The following is a 17,048-nucleotide window of genomic DNA, read 5'->3' as shown; positions in this document are numbered from 1 at the left end:
TGGAGCCAAGATGAGTGGACACTTCCTCAAAGAAGCTTGCTTGCTGCTGCAAGCCCAGGGGAGCGTACACATTCACAAAGTGAAGCGCCGTGCCCCCTAGGCCCCAGTCAGGTGCAGCAACCGGCCTGGCACCGGCTCCTTGACCCCCAAGATCTCCGGCTGAAAATGCAGGGCCAACAAGATAGCCACTCCGCCAGAATAAGAGGCTAGGTGACTCATGTAGACCCCCCCCTCGCCACTCCAGGAGCCACGTAGCTTCGTCTCCCGGAACGGTATGGGTTTCATGCAGGAAGCACAATGCATACTTCCCGTCCCTGAGGACCGAGAAGTTCTAGAACCTGCGCTGTGCGTCCCTGCTGCCGCGGATGTTGAGGCTGGCTATAGTTGTCTTCATTGTCAAAAGTACATACAATTGTCACCTTAATTAAAAGAAGGAGAGGACTTTTAATCCTTCCTCTCCTTCAGGAGCCCAGCGAGAAACGTTTGGACCCTCCGCCAAGCGTTCCTGTCCAACTCGGGAGCCTTGAGAGCCTTGCGAGTGGACCAGAACACTAGCGGAAAAGAATGCCACCGGCCCAAGGCCAACTGGACCCTGTCTTGGCGACCGCAATGACTCGCTAAAAAGTCCTGGAGTTCCTGTGGGGGGATGAGGGGAGAGTCAGTGAAGGGCACCAGGGGATCCATCGCCTCGCTTGAGAACGAGTCGACGTCGTCCCCGGTGCTCACCACCGAAACTCCGTCCTCCTCCAGGTCGTCGCCTCCAGCTTCCAACCCCTCCCCCGCATTGAGTACGGGGGCTGGTCCAGAGCTGCCAGTCGGCTCCACCTCCACCTCGATCCCACCCCCAGGATCAAGGCCAGAGTGGTCCTCTCTGGTCTCCTCTAATGGTTTTGGGTCAAAGGGTGGCGGCACTACGGATGCCCGCTCTCCTCCCGGAACCGGGTCGTCCGGGGAGCTCAGGACAAGCTCCTGACCTAAAACTAGGATGCCCGGTGCTAAGTTTTGGGAGGGAGTGGGAAGGCCTTCCTCGCCACCACCACCGCCACCCAATGACCCAGTTAATTTTTTTTAAATGGGGAGGCTGCAGTCCCCCGACGGGCCAGAGGATACCTCGGGGGTATTTAGTGTTTCTAAGTTGGGCACCCCCTCAAGGGAGGTGCCTTCAGCGACCCCCGAGGGGCTCTGCTCAGGGGACTGCAGCAGGTCGATGGGGGGAACAATGGGTGTAGGGGTGGGTTTTTGGGTTTCTCCCAGAGGGCAGGGCGAGGTTTTATTAGGTGGAGACGCCACCACCTCTTCATCAGGGGAGGGGACACACCCAACCTCTTCAGATTGGGCGTCGCCCTCCCCCTCCTCTTCCTCCTCCGAGGGGTGACGTCTCTTCCGAGGGAGGCTGGGGGCTAGGGAGACCTCCATCTCTGAGGCCTCCTCCACCTTGTCCAGCCTTCCCGGACGCCCCACCCTCTGGGGTTTCGGTTTTTCTCCTACCGGCTCGGAGTCATGAGTCTCGCCCCCGCCAGCCCCGGGAACCCGCGCAGGGACGACGCCGGGCCCAGCACATGGTACCTCAGCGCCCATGGGCCCGGGAGCACGCGAGGAGACGACGCCGGGGCCGGATGTTAATATTTCCCCCGAGCCAGTGCCTGCAGGGGTTTGGGGATCTTGTGGATCTTGGGGGGTTTGGGGAGTCTCAGGGGCCGCCCCCAGGTTGTGGGTCTTCCTCCGCGCCTTCTCACGGCGCGGGGGCTCTCCCCCTGCCTCACCGGCAACCGAGATGGCAGTGGCTGCCGGCGACGCCTCCCCTTGCGGGGAGGGAGATGGAGTAGTGGCGGGGGGAGGAGGGGCAGTACCAGCCGCGGCCGTTTGAGTGGAGCTGGCGGCCTTGAACTGAGGCAGTTCTTCCTCACATGCCCCGCCTCCTTACAAGCATGGCACCGCACGCCCTCCATGGTCCAAAACACCCGGTAGGCGGTCCCCTCAATGTTTACACTGAAGGCCCCCTCCAGGCACTCCTCCCGGGCCAAGCGGACGAATACTTGGCGCCGGAAGGAGTACACGTGGCGGAGGGCCGCGTCCTTGAGTCCGAGCGGGATCGGCACTACCCCCGACCTGACCTCCCCCAGTTTACAAAGGTGGGGGAGGAGAAGCTCACTCAGTAGAAAGGGCGGGACATTTGAAATAATAATCCTCTGGGTGGTGGCCTCAAGAGGGTCCACCGCCAGAAAGGTCCCGCCCACAGTGAGCCTTCTTTACAGGGCAAGGTGCACCGCCTGCTCGGACCTCAGGAAGAATATGGCCTTTCCATACATTTTCGAGGCTGCGACTATGGCCGAGGGGCCGACGACCCCAGCCATAGCCTTTACGCAGGCCTCGATTGTCATGTCGGGGTGAGCGTAGCTCTTCACCCCTAGGGCCCTCGTGAGGAGGCGGAAAGGTGACAGGGCTGCGGGAGCAGCAGGAGCTGCAGAAGCAGCCACCCCCGCTTAGGTCTTTTTTGAAGGCCCTGCCACCGGTGACAAAACCGTCTCTACATTTGCCCTCGAGGGCCCGGCCACAGGCGATGGTAAATTGGTCTTTGGGCCTGAGCCACACGCACCCCGAGAAGGATTGGCCATTATATTATATATTTTTTTTATATATATATTTTTTTAAATAAAGCTCCTCCCTGGGGAAGGGAGAGGGAGAGAAAGGTGGATATACCCTCCCCTTTTTATGCAGGAGAGGAGAGGAGGGAGAGGGGTAGAGGACAGGGAGGCACAGGAGGGAAAGGGGAAAGTCTAGGTGGGTGTCTCTAGGTTGATAGATGGACAGTGGATGGGGGCTTAATGATCTTCTGGTAGGGGGAGGCGATGTCTTCAGCCAACACTGGCCACTGGGAAAAGGCTGGGTGGGGGAGGGGTGTCAGCAAGATGTTGTTAACACACACACACACACCCTTTTTCTTCCCCAAGTCCTTGGGCAGTCTTCTGCCCTCCCCGTACAAAACAGTCTTTAATAGCCCCCACCTTAACAAAAATAGGAACTCCAGACACCCACCTAGGATGTAATAGTTCTTAGTCCTGGCCTCCTGGCCTTCCTGTACTGTAGCAGCAGTTGTTCTTCCTCTACCTCTCTCTCCTTCAGCTCCACAAGAGCAGCAGCACACACCAACACCCAGGAACAGCAGCAGCAACACCCAGGAACAGCAGCAGCAACACCCAGGAGCAGCAGCAGCAACACCCAGGAACAGCAGCAGCAACACCCAGGAACAGCAGCAGCAACACCCAGGAGCAGCAGCAGCAACACCCAGGAACAGCAGCAGCAACACCCAGGAGCAGCAGCAGCAACACCCAGGAACAGCAGCAGCAACACCCAGGAGCAGCAGCAGCAACACCCAGGAACAGCAGCAGCAACACCCAGGAACAGTAGCAGCAACAGTCAGGAGCAGGAGCAGGAGCAGCAGCAGCAGCAACACACCTTCTCTCCTCTGTGTCTGGGTCCAACTGAGCAACAACGATCTCAACAAGCTCGTTAAGAAGATGTTTTTTTTTAAAATATGGAACGCTTCACGAATTTGCGTGTCGTCCTTGCGCAGGGGCCATGCTAATCTTCTCTGTATCGTTCCAATTTTAGTATATGTAGAAGATATTGTTGCACAGCCTGCGCACGGGTGTTAATCATTTGTACATAATGTTCACTATTGTAAATAAACTCCCAAGAATATCTCCCTACCTATGGCTCCTTGTCCTGATGAACAGTGTTCATGTCACTCAGATGTGAAACGTTTCTGCACAAGATAAAGGCAGGTGTCTCAGCCCAGGGCCTCTTCCCCGTGCTCTTCAGACCACAGTAATGGTTCGGCCTCACACTCCCTGGAAACATTACTGATGCCTGCACCTCGGCAGTGCTGGTCATTGCTGCCGGAATGTTTCAGCAGGCGTCACAGAGTTCCCTCATTCTCTCGCTGTGCTCTCAGCACCTTTAAGGTGGGGCTGGCCCCCATTTCTTCAGCATCTGTGACCAGTGATGCCGTGTTCCTGAAGGGCTCAGGTGCTGAAAGCAGACAAAGGATCAGATGCTTTTAAAGTTTCATGGTTATGTCTCTGTGATATGACCCTGATCACAGAGCACAAGCGAGCTACTCTCGGTTAGACAGCAGTCAGACATTCTCAGAGGCTATTTGAAGATCTACGGAGTGTCCTCACTGCATGTCGTCATCATCCCTCTGCAATCAAGCAACTGTTAGGGCCTCCACTGCATCTCCATGACAGGAGCATTATCAGAGAGGGTATGTATGATGCCATAAGCCAGACTGGAGTCAAACATTCACAGATGCAATGTGAGGATCTATGGTGTCTCCTCACTGCATGTTGTCATCATCCTCCACAAATCTAGCAGCTATTAGGGCCTCCCGAGCGTGCCTGCCTCATATGGCCAGTGCGAGGGCTTCATCCCCATCATCGTCACCTTCGAGGACCTCTCACCCTCATCCCCATTGGCATCTTCCTCATGGGAGGAGACCTCCACTTCCTCCATCTCCTCCTTAGCCAGCTCCTCTCCCCATTGCAGCACCAGGTTGTAAAGGGTGCAGCAGGCGACGATGATGCGTGACACCCTCTGTGGACTGTGTTGCAGGGCTCCACCAGACCGGTCCAGGCACTGGAACCTCATTTTCAGCATCCCGATGGTCTGCTCCACCAAGTTGCGAGCTGAGCCTCATTATACTGTTGCTCTGCTGCAGCCTGAGGCTGCTGCACAGGTGTCATCAGCCACGTCCTCTGTGGGTAACCCTTGTCCCCGAGGAGCTATCCCTGCAGTTTCTGTGGACCCTGGAAGACCTCAGGGATCTGTGACCAACTGAGAATGTAGGAGTTGTGCAAGGTCCCTAGAAACCGTGCAGAGAACTGCAGGATGTATTTGTGATGGTCACACGCCAGCTGCACATTCAGCGAATGGAAACCTTTGCAGTTGACATGTGTTGTAACGTAGACTTGAGCATCACGTGAGTGTAGTTGATCGCACCTTACACTTATGGGAAACCTGAGATCTGGACAAATCCAGTCGCTTTTGCATCCTGGCTGTCCTGGTCCTAGGCGAAATGCACAAAGTTGTGTGCCCTTGTGAAGATGGCATCCGTGACCTCATAGATGCATTTGTGGGTGCAGGCTTGTGATATCCCACGGAGGTCACCTGTGGAGCCCTGAAAGGAGCCACTGGTGTAGAAATTGAGCACCATAGTCACTTTCACAGCCACTAGCAGTGGATGCCCTCCATGTCCACGTGGTGCCAAATCCTTCAGTAGCTGGCAGATGTGACTGATGGGTTCCCTAGACGTGTGCAGTCTTTGGCAACACTGGTTCTTGGTCATCTGCAGGAATGAAAGGCGGCATCTATAGACCTTGGTCTAGCTAGTCACCGACCAGTGACGGCTTGCTGCAGCTCTTTGGCGGCGTGTGTGGGAGCCCCAGCTGCACCTTCTTCCAGAGGGTGCTGCTCCTCCCTCTGCACAACCAGGTGCCTCAGTCGCTCTTTTCTCCGTCGTCTATGCTCCCTGTAAGCCATGAGACATACAGCTAGTTCACCAGGCTCCATGATCCTGATGTACTCCTCCTACAGGTTGAAAGAGAGAGACACATGGGTTAGCTTGGGTGTACTAAGAGCCTATCTTGGTTCAGCCTGAAGGCCCCTTAATGCATCCCAGAGAGTGCTGGCCATCACTTGGATGGCCAGAGATTAGTGCGCTGCATGGCTGCCCACTGGACTGCATGCTGTGCTCTCAGCTCAGGCACAGGCATTCTTCTAACCGACGCTGCAAGGCTGCACTGTTAGCTTGAACCATGAGGGAGACTGGTCCAAACCGGGATGATGACATTGTAAGAAGCTGTGAGCACCTCCACCAGTGACTGCTCCATGGCCAGCTTTAGCAAGGAGATTGTACAATGTGCCCAGTCGTCAAACTGTTCTGCAGTCCACTAAGACACTTATTACTTTGCAGCCTGTGCCCGAGGGGTGAAAAGCTCTGGAGAGCTTGGTGGCATTTTGATGCCTCTGCGTTGCTTGATGGGCAGAGAAGCTAAAGGCCCAACTCCAATAATATCAATGAGCCTGCACCTGAACTGTCTCAGCTGCAGAGGAATTGTCACTTTATACAAGGTGTCCCCAATGTATGGATGCTTCCCTCACCCACCGCCCTCACCCCCGGCCACACCACATGTGCTTGTGCGCTACCTTCAACTGCAGGGCAACCCTTGCCCTCCCCCGCCAACCCCCTCTAACCGGCAAGTTGCCACAACCGCAGGGCAGCCCTTGCCCCCCCTCCCCAAGTCACCTCAACCGCAGGGCAGCCCTTGCCCCCCTCCCCAAGTCACTTCAACCACAGGGCAGCCCTCGCCCATCCCCACGACGTGCCTCAACCTTGAAGCCAAACAGGCAACCTGGGCAGTCCCTCTGCAACGTTACTGTGTACTCACATCCGAGTTCCCCTCAAAGTGCAGCCTGCCAAGTGCATGCCTTTTATATACTGTTGTGAAACACATTGGCGTGCAATCACGACAATGTGTGTGGATGATTTAGTGGCAGGGGAATGAGTCCGGCAGGCTGGCCTTATAATGATATGCTGATATATTACAATGAGGTTCCCGAGATCCGAAGGTGGGAAACGTGGCCCGCCATCGGCGGGTAGAGCAGATGATTACAAACTGCTTCACAACGTCATGAAACTGATTTTTGGCTTTCTCACCATATTGTCCACTCATGCCACCGAACACGTCTGATGCCAGAGGGCACAGAAAATCCCGGCCCGTATCTGACCTGATTGTAACCTCCCGCCTACCCACAATAACCACTCATCCCCTTGTCAATCAAGAATCTCTCTAGCTCTGCCTTAAAAATATTGAAAGACCCTGCTTCCACTGCCTTTTGAGGAAGAGAGTTCCAAAGACCAACGACCCTTCGAGAGAAAAGATTTCTCCTCATTTCTGTCTTAAATGGGTGACCTCTTATTTTTAAACCGTGACCCCCTAGTTCTAGATTCTCCCACAAGAGGAAACATCCTTTCCACATCCACCCCGTCAAGCCCCCTCAGGATCTTAAAGGTTTCAATCAAGTCACCTCTTACTCTTCTAAATTCCAGTGGATACAAGCCTAGCCTGTCCAACCTTTCCTCATAAGACAACCCACTCATTCCTGATTAGTCTAGTAAACCTTATCTGAACTGCTTCTAACGCATTTATATCTTTCCTTAAATAAGAAGACCAGTACTCTACACAGTACCCCAGATGTGATATCACCAGTGCCCTGTACAACTGAAGCATAACCTCCCTACTTATGTATTCAATTCCCCTCACAATAAATGACAACATTCTATTAGCTTTCCTAATTATTTTCTGTACCTGCATACTAGCCTTTTGTGATTCATGCACTAAGATACCCAGACTCCTCTGAATTTCAGAGCTCTGCAATCTCTCACCATTTAGATAATTTGCTTATTTTTTATTCTTCCTGCCAAGATTGACAATTTCACATTTGCCCACATTATACTCCATTTGCCAGGTGTTTGCCTATTCATTTAAACTATCTATGTCACGTTTTAGCCTCCTTACGTCCTTTCACAATTTGCTTTCCTACCTATCTTAGTGTTGTCAGCAAATTTAGCAACCATACTATCTGTCCCTTCATCCAAGTCATTTATATAAATTGTAAACAGTTGAGGTCCCAGCACTGATCCCTGAGTGGCACACCACTCATTACATCTTACTAACCTGAAAAAGACCCATTTATGCCTACTCTCTGCTTCCTGTTAGCCAGCCAATCTTCTAACCATGCCAATATGTTACCCTCATACCATGAGCTTTTATTTTCCGCAATAACTTTTGATGTGGCACTTTCTCAAATGCCTTCTGGAAATCTAAGTACAATACATCCACCAGTTCCCCTTTATCGACAGCACATGTTACTTCCTCAAAGAACTCCAATAAGCTGGTTAAACAGGATTTCCCTTTCACAAAACCATGTTGACTCTGCCTGATTGCCTTAAACTTTTCCAAGTGCCCTGCCATAACATCTTTAATAATAGCTTCTAACATTTTCTCTATGACAGATGTTAGGCTAACTGGCCTGTAGTTTCTTGCTTTCTGTCTCACTCCCTTTTTGAATTAAGGAGTTACACTTGCTATTTCCCCATCTAATGGAACCTTCCCCAAATCTAGGGAATTTTGGAAAATTAAAACCAATGTGTTAACTATTTTACTACTCACTTCCTTCAAAACCCTAAGATGAACTGCATCAGCACCTGAGGATTTGTCAGCCCACACCTCCAACAATTTGCTCAATACCTCGTCTCTGGTGATTGTAATTTTCTTGAGTTCCTCCCTCCATTCCATTTCCTGATTTACAGCTATTACTGGGATGTTATTTGTATCCTCTATAATGAAAACTGATGCAAAATACCTGTTCAATTCATCTGCCATCTCCTTACTTTCCAATTATTAATTCTCCAGACTCACTTTCTATAGGACCAACGCTCACTTTGTTAAAAGGCTGAGAATCCTGTGGCGAGTAACTCACCTCCTGACTCCTCAAAGCCTGTCCACCATCTACAAGGCACAAGTCAGGAGTGTGATGGAATACTCCCCACTTGCCTGGATGAGTGCAACTCCCACAACACTCAGGAAGCTTGACACCATACAAGACAAAGCAAGCCACTTGATTGGCACCCCATCCATCACCTTAAACATTTACTCCCTCCACTACCGACACACAGTGGCAGCAGTGTGTACGAGATGCACTCCAGCAACTCAGCAACAATCTTTTAACAGCATCTTCCGAACCTCTAACACCTTGAAGGACAAGGGCAACAGATGCATGGGAACACCACCACCTACAAGTTCCCCTCTAAGCCACACAACAGCCTGACTTGGAAGTATATTGCCGTTCCTTCACTGTCACTGAGTGAAAATCCTGGAACTCTCTCCCTAACAGCACTGTGGGTATACCTACACCACATGGACTGCAGTGGTTCAAGATGGCAGCTCACCACCACCACCTTCTCAAAGGCAATTAAGGATGGGCAATAAAAATGCTGGCCTAGCCAGTGAGGCCCATGTCCAGTGAAAGAGAAAGAAAAACATCCCCCTGTTTTCTAACTAAAGCTTTACCCTTAAAGAAGCAAACCATTTACATGACAGCAAAACAAAATAGCATTGTGTTCTGAATGGACTTTAATGTAGAGCAAAAAATTTACAGGTCTCTGAAACGTATCGGCGGTTTGCTTATCTATTCAACTTTAGTTATGTTGATCTTTGCTAGCGGCAAAGACACGCTTGGAGGTACTTTTTCAGAATGCTAGTTGGGGATTCTTTGTTTGTATTGCATTTTAGACCACGTTCTAGTCGCAATAGGACTGCTCGGTATTTCTGGTCGTGGTGTTGTCCTGATTTGGCATTTGCTTCATTGCACTGACATGCCATTTAGCGTTCACACTTGCCATGATCTTGGTTCTGGGCATATGCTGATGATTCCTGCTGGGTTCCAGGTGCCATCAGTTTGGTGTTGTACTCAAACTTTCTGTCTGATTTTCAGGCTGGGTAATTTATTTCTCACATGCCAGTCACGGGCATCTTTCAACTTCCCCTGTTTTTCGAATAATGCATCTTGTACGCCTGGGAGCATTGAAGAGTGATGCCCGGGGAGGTTTGTCTGCACTTGTCTGCTGAAAAGCAATTCCACGATGGTTCCACAGTGTGATGTTTGCAAGTTCAGAATGGGTATTACGTATTCAGTTCAGTGTTGTGTAGCCACTTGGCTGATGATCTACATTGCAGTGTTAGGTGATCTTCTCCCAGTGCAAGCTTAGGGTTTCCGATGGTGCTCCTTATGGCCTCTTTTTCTAGCCATTGTCTTGATGTTGCCATGAATGGTGACCAAGGATAGATGCTTGCACACTGTATCCCTGCGATCACTGGACCCGTGTTATCCACAATACAAAATATCTGGGTCACCAGGGTGAGTTCTTGTAGCGACACTTGTGTCTAATGGATCCCAGGGATGGAATCTCTGAGCCATTGTACACCATAGGCAGAATTTTCTGGGTGATGTGCGGGGGGTGGGCCCCACATGTCAGCACTTAAAATGGCACACGCTGACATCGGGCGAGCGTCCCGACATCACCGCACGCCATCGCGATATTTAGCTGGGCGGGCACGCGATGAAGTGCGACACGTGCCCGCCATTAATTAAAGGGCTTGTTAAGGCCCTTAACTCGCAACAGGCCTTAATAGGCAATCGACAATGGCCAGAGACTTCGCGGCCATTGCTGGCTTCCCCCGCGTCCAGGGTGCTATAGACTGTACACATGTGGCCATCAAGACGCCAGCAGGTGAGCCTGGTGCCTTCGTCAACAGGAAAGGCTTCCACTCCATGAACGTGCAGATAGTGTGTGGTCACAGGATGCAGATTCTGCAAGTTTGTGCAAGGTACAGAGGCAGCTCCCACGACGCCTACATCCTCAGACACTCCCAGGTGCCGGGGCTCTTCAGTGCTCTGGCTCGGCTGGATGGATGGCTGCTGGGTGACAAGGGCTATCCCCTCAGAAGGTGGCTCATGATGCCTCTCCGCTATCCAAGAACAGAAGCTGAGGAGCGCTGCAATAGGAGCCACGCCTCCACAAGGGCTGTGGTGGAGAGAGCCATTGGTCTTCTCAAGATGCACTTCTGATGCCTGGACCGCTCAGGGGGCGCACTCCAGTATCCCCCAGATCGTGTCTCTGTGATAGTGGTAGCATGCTGCGCTCTGCACAATCTTGCGCTGGAAAGGGGGGATGCAGTTGACGATGAAGACCTTGACACAGTGGATGAGGCTGCACATGATGAATCCAGCAGTGGTTTAGAGGATGAGGAAGCACAGGGCGATGATGAGGGGCAGCACGACGACCCGCTATTACACCAAGGAGGCAGAGACATTCGGGAGACTTTAATCCAATGAACCTTCAGCTAGCTCCACACAAATGGATCTGCAGGACCAGCATTGCCTGGCACATCCATACGCTGCACTTAAGTGCTACATCTTCCACCTTATCAGCTGCAACTAAGGGCTTAGTACAGAAACATCAATGTCCACTCAAACACTCATGATATGTCTGTGAAACATGCAAATGCAGCACAAAGGAAACACCCTCAGCCATGGTAACACACGTGGACTTTATTTCCATCCATCCATCAGATGGTGCCATAAAAAACAAAACAAAACATTGCTCCAACGTTGATAAATATAAATTCCCTAATCTAGGGGCAACAGAAAATCACCAGTCACATACCTGTTGAGTGCCTAACGTGCCTTATACTTACGTTTGCGGGTGCTACGTCTAGGTGCCGCCCCATCGCTCAGAGTGGCTTGTGAGACAGCCTGCTGACTCTGCTGTCCTGTTGGCCTCGCTGACCTTGGCGGACATCCTCTGGCCCGTGGAGCCTGTGCTGGCCCCGCCTGGGAGGGAGTGGCCAGTTCCAGAACTGGCACCTCCCCAGTTGTCACAGCCTCAACAAATGCAACGTTTACTGGCAGAGGGGCGGAGGAGCTGCTGCCCTCATCCGGAGCGCCCTGAGAGGGGCTCGCAGCGACGACAGGCAGCTGCTGCGCCGATGTGAGGACACATTGGACCTCCCTGCTTATCGCAGATGGATGGGCACCAAGTGTCGCCACTTGGTGCCCAGGACATTTCCCACATTGTCAATGACCACCTGTGGCCATTAGCGCGGAGGGCTTGTAGGTCAGAGTGTAACCCAATCAGAAACCGATCAATCCATTGGAAGCTCCTCTCCATGAGAGTCGCCAATCTCTCCATGGAGGAAGCCTGACGCTCTGTCCTGAGGTTCATACCATCACTGACACTCTGCCTGGATTCCTCCACCACAGAGACCAAGTGAAGCACATTCTCATGCAACCCTGCCAGATGCTCCCGCGCACCCGGCCGCTTTTCCTGCAGCTGCTGCATGGCGGACATCTCCAGAGGCACATCATCGCTGCCCAACTCAGCATGTGCCTGGTCCCCTGCAGTCTTCCGGCTGCTGGCGCCATTGACACTCTCTGTCCATGCCATCTCTTCCAGCTATTGTGAAGTGCCCTCTCCACTGTGCCCCGGGACACTAGCCGGCGTTACATTCCCCACCGATGTAGTAGTTGCTGTGCTGGTGCTTGGCTCGCTGAAATGATGTGACGCTCGTGCCAATTAACGCCCCTCAGGTATGGAAGGGGGACTCTGGACCACCATGCGGTGGTGATGCTGAAATTAACAACAAGGACAGTGGATCAGTTAGCGTTCAGTCAATAACACAATTCATCCCTTTCCCCCCAGGCTCATAATGCGCTCAACCTTCAAGAATCTAAGGAGACGAACGTTGGTGGGGTGGTAAAGAGTCAAGAGGAGGCCCTAACATTACATGCACATACAGACAGGCTGGTCAGATGGCCTAAGGATTGCCACATGGAATGTTATGTGGATAAGTGTGAGGTTATGCACTTGAGCATGACAAGCAATGTACGGGAGTACACGAGAAATGGTAGGACCGTGGAAAGGACGATTACAGGGACCTTGCTGGGCAGACCCGTTAAGGTAGCAGAATAGGAACATAAGGCGTTTAACAGGGTAAAAGCCAGACTTGCCTTTATTAGCCAAGGAATAGAATGTAAGAAAAGGGAGGTCATGTTGCAAGTGCAGAAAACGCTGTCGAGGCCACAGCTGCACTTCTGTGTTCAGTTGTGACCTGCGCTTCATGGGAGGGATGGCATTGGAGTGGGGAGAGTGCAGAGGTTCCTGACCAGGATGCATGCTGGCCTGGAGAGTTGCAGTGATGAGGAAACATAGCAAACACTTGTGACGTTTGCCATGGAGCACAGGAGATTGACAGGTCACATTATTGACCTTCATACCGTTATGAGGGGCATAGACCGGGTGGACAGAAGGCAACATTTCCCCTTGGTGCAGGGATGACTAACGTAGTGGCATTTATTTAAGTTGAGTGCCATGAGGTTGACAGGTGAGGTGCTGAGGACCTTTTGGACAGAGTAATGTGGGATGCACTGGCTGAAAGTGTGGTGGAGGTACAAACCCTCCTAAGATGAAATAAGTATTTGGATGTGCAGCAGCGATGCCATGGCATGTTAGGCCATGGGGATAGTGGTCAGAAATGGGATAAGGCGACTTTGGAAGGTGCTAGAGACGCGCATCTTTAAGGGGCCAAGAGACCTTTGTCTGACTGTATCAGTCTGTGAATGAGCAGTGTTGCAGCATTAACGATTGCAGCAATCATCAGTGCTTTAGATGGTGGGAAGACAGAGTGGATGGGACTGTGGGCCTCAAATACCTGGCCACTGCACCCCAGCCTCACCGACACCTGTCGACCTGGCCGCTTGGCTCCTTTCCAGCTCCATGGCCTGTTCCTCGAAGTGGGTGATTTGGTGCAGCACGGCCTGGCCACCATCAGTGCGCAAACGCTCAAGGGTGTTGTGCGCAGTTTTCGCCTGCAGAACAGAGAACACCATTTATTGGGGCCGATCGCTCACGTACTCTGCATGCGCATGCCGCACCCCAACCACAGTGGCCCATCTGAGGCCTCCAGCAGCTCCTGTCCACACTACTGGTGATCAGTCACCAGAAGATAGTATGGCTGCACCCAAACCCCTCCCCTAACTGTCACCTTGGATACATTCAGCGTCCATCACTTTTAATAACACATGGGTCTTAGCGCCCATGGCAAGGAGGCGCAACTAGGTGAGGTGCCGAGGGCACCAGATGGCTCTTGGCCACGACACCTTGAGGCTCCCCTTCCACCATCTCATCACCGTCAATAAGACATGTGTTGGAGTTCTATGTGTCTAGCGACCTCCCCTGCAGGTTGCCCCCAGACTACTCAAATGCGACAAACACCAACACATGCTGCGGGGAGAACCTATCTTCTCATCAACCACTAAGGCTGATGTAAGCAAGGTCACTATCTGTTTGCCCACCCAACGTGCGCCAAATGCCCAATGTAGTAAGACGTGGGGGGTGGGGGGGGCCGCTCAAAGGCTAAGGCTACCTGCTGGGTTAAATGGCCAAGGCCGACATGGTACTCACCCTTCCAGAGCGCAGCAAATCATTGAAGTGCTTGCGGCACTGGGTCCACGATCGCCGCACAGCATCAAGGGAGCTGACCACCTCTGCCACCTCCTGCCAGGCCCACTTCGTCACATGGGGGGCCCTCCTCCTCCCAACCTGGGGAAACAGGACCTCTCGCGGTGCTGCCACCTCCTCAACAAGGGCAACACGGCAGTCATCAGAGAAGCGAGGGGCACATTGGCCCCACCGCTGGCCTACCCTGCAGCCTGACCTCCTCCTCTGGCCTGCCCTCCTCCCCCTGCCTTCCCTCAACCGGAGCTAGCTGTGCAGACCCCCTGCACCTGGAGCTGGCCATGGTGATCAGCCTAAAGGAGGCTGCCTGGCCTTTCTTTATACAGACTGCCGGTTCCCCATTGGAACCGGCGGTCTGTACACGCCCGCCGCAATTTTAAAAGTCCTGCTCTCCACGGGAGTGTGAAATGCGCTGGGCGGGCCTTAATTGGCCCGCCCGCGCAAAATGGCAGCGCAGCCTGGATCGCCAGCGGCAATTGGCTCCGTGCCCGCCCGCGATTGGTTCAGCTCCACCCGCCCGACGAACAGACAATTCAGCCCCATGAGTTTGACAGCAGTTGGTTGAATCATCGCTTGCCACTTCTGTGAGTACGTATATTTCAGTGTATGAAGTGGCAGGATGTTTGTTTCTGCACCAGTATCCAGTTTTGCATCTAGATTATGCTGACTGTTATGATGTGGCAGATGACGTGTGCCAGGTGGACCAAATCCACAAGGGAAGCTTGGCCATGCTATCACAACGGTTTTGCAATTTGTATTTATTATGAGAAGATGTGTGCACTGAATTCAGAAGTAATGAGTCCACTGAGACCTTTCGAGATTTTAAAAATTAAATTAAAATATTTATTAATAAAGTAAAAGATTTCAAGCACATACATAAGACCACACTTACTTAACACTTTAACAAATCCTAAAATTCCTAATTAACCTGACTCTCAGTTACACACCCACTTTAAGGCAATAGTCCAAAATAGATTTTAGATTTAACAAAAAAAACAGCAATTTAACACAGTACCCACGTGACAGTGGAATTCTAAAAGGTTTTCTTCAACTTTAGTTACTGGACATAACAGACTTATGCACAAGTGGCTGGAGGCATCTTTAAGGCTGTTTGACACACTCCTGTTAGATCTTACATGGCCCTCACATAGCTTTTCATTTTTCTTTTTATATGTTTCTCTCTATTTAATATGTAAATTCCATTGTTCCATATGTCTTTGAAACTGTATCTTCCCCATAATATAATCATGCTGCCAATGTTGTCTGTAACCTTTGGGAAAAATAAACACAATCCTTAGCCTTGCTTATCTGGCTAGTTGTAAATGGACTAACATCCCTTTGAAATCCAAACAATCCCTTCACTTATCTAAAAATGCAAATTCCCTTCACACCTTACATGCTAAGATAGCATCCATGTTTACTCATTAGCATTTCAAATACATTTCTACCCCTAGCTTCTTTTGAAGATTTCAAGCTTGCAGTCTACTTGACTCCAAAATGTAATTAAATCACACAGACAGAACCATCTACACTCACACCCTTAAACCTACTTTACAACAAACCAGAAAAATATTATGAAAATTATTGTACTTTTGTAACATTGACCCTTCATCTGTGGGCATATAATCTGGACAGTGATAAAGACTTCTGTTGGTACCACTGTGCCAATACATTCTTTGAACTTCACCTTCATGAACTTCGTGCTAAATGTTGGCTCACTTTGTGTTAATGGTCTGGTCATCCTCATTATCTGACCATATAGCTTGACTAGACATTTCGTGGATCTTCTTTATGCTGTTTGGTATGCGCTCTTGTTTGATTAGAATGCTATACCTGCCTGGCCTCAGGTTGTGACTTCTTGTAATGTTAAACCACTTGTATTGTCCTTTGCTTTCTGCACTGGTGCTTCCAGTGCACTCTGTTGTCCCGTGCCTTTCATGCAGTGTTAAAAGCTGGGCAATTTCCAGGTGCATGTATGAGTCCGGACAACCTGCATTGCTTACTAGGCTTGCCTACATTGGCTATCATGCCAATAGTGGACGAATTACACATAGGCTACCCATTAGTGTTGCTTCATACTTGCATCCACTTTTTAGTAGTCCTTTCAGGGTGTAACCTTTGGGTTGGTCCAAAAAGTCTTTTTGGAATGCTTCCATTGGGGTAGATGCTATCATGAGCTTGATTAGTCTGTTGGCTGGCTTGGCTACCTTAAAATCACAATCACGCCCCTTGTCTATTCACCTACTTATGAATTGATCCATTGTCTCTGTCAATTGTTGCCTGAAAGACATGAATTCCAGACTATGTATTCTGAAGTTGAGCTTCATACACAATTGGCCTTCGAGTGTTGACCATATTTGATCTAGCTTCTTAAGATGATCATCTGCCATATCTGATGTGTTCAGTATGTGGAGGCCTTCATTGCCTATAGCAATGTTAATTTTAATAGTTTATCTGGTTCAGAAATATTGAGGTCCAGAAAACATAGCTTGACATATTCCTGAAACAAAGTGAATTCAGATAGGAGATACGTTGCCTTTCAACTGAGCGTTGGAAATTTTGTGGTCAACTTTTTAATTTTTTGCAGGATTTGTAATGCCACCTGGAGTTTTTGACAGCCATGCAAGTTTCTGCCGAAGGGTCATGAAGACTCGAAACGTTAACTGATTTCTTCTCCACCGATGCTGCCAGACCTGCTGAGTTTTTCCAGGTAATTCTGTTTTTGTTCAAGTTTCTTCCAGCTCTTTTAGAGTTAATATCGCTCTGAGTTGCAGTATCTTTAGTGGCCACTGCCTTAGCTGGTCATAGGTTTCTGCTTGACTACAATGGTGGCGCTGTTGAGCTCTTTCTGATTTTTTTCCCAGATTGAGTTCTCAGCTCCATCCACAAAGAAATGATTCCAGCGGGA

At 50.8% G+C, this 17,048-nt stretch overlaps 1 non-coding gene across 1 annotated transcript; it reads right to left on the bottom strand.

Annotated features, from left to right (window-relative positions):
- Positions 1 to 3,529: 3,529 nt before the first annotated feature.
- On the bottom strand, positions 3,530 to 3,636 carry LOC144682353 (U6 spliceosomal RNA). The gene has a single exon (XR_013577004.1). It is a non-coding gene; the product is annotated as a U6 spliceosomal RNA (small nuclear RNA).
- Positions 3,637 to 17,048: the final 13,412 nt, after the last annotated feature.

Source organism: Cetorhinus maximus, chromosome 6, assembly GCF_964194155.1.
Source record: "Cetorhinus maximus chromosome 6, sCetMax3.hap1.1, whole genome shotgun sequence".
NCBI classification, from domain to species: Eukaryota; Metazoa; Chordata; class Chondrichthyes; order Lamniformes; family Cetorhinidae; genus Cetorhinus; species Cetorhinus maximus.
The sequence above is the reverse complement of the archived record's forward strand: the minus strand, read 5'-3'. Positions and strand labels throughout refer to the sequence as shown.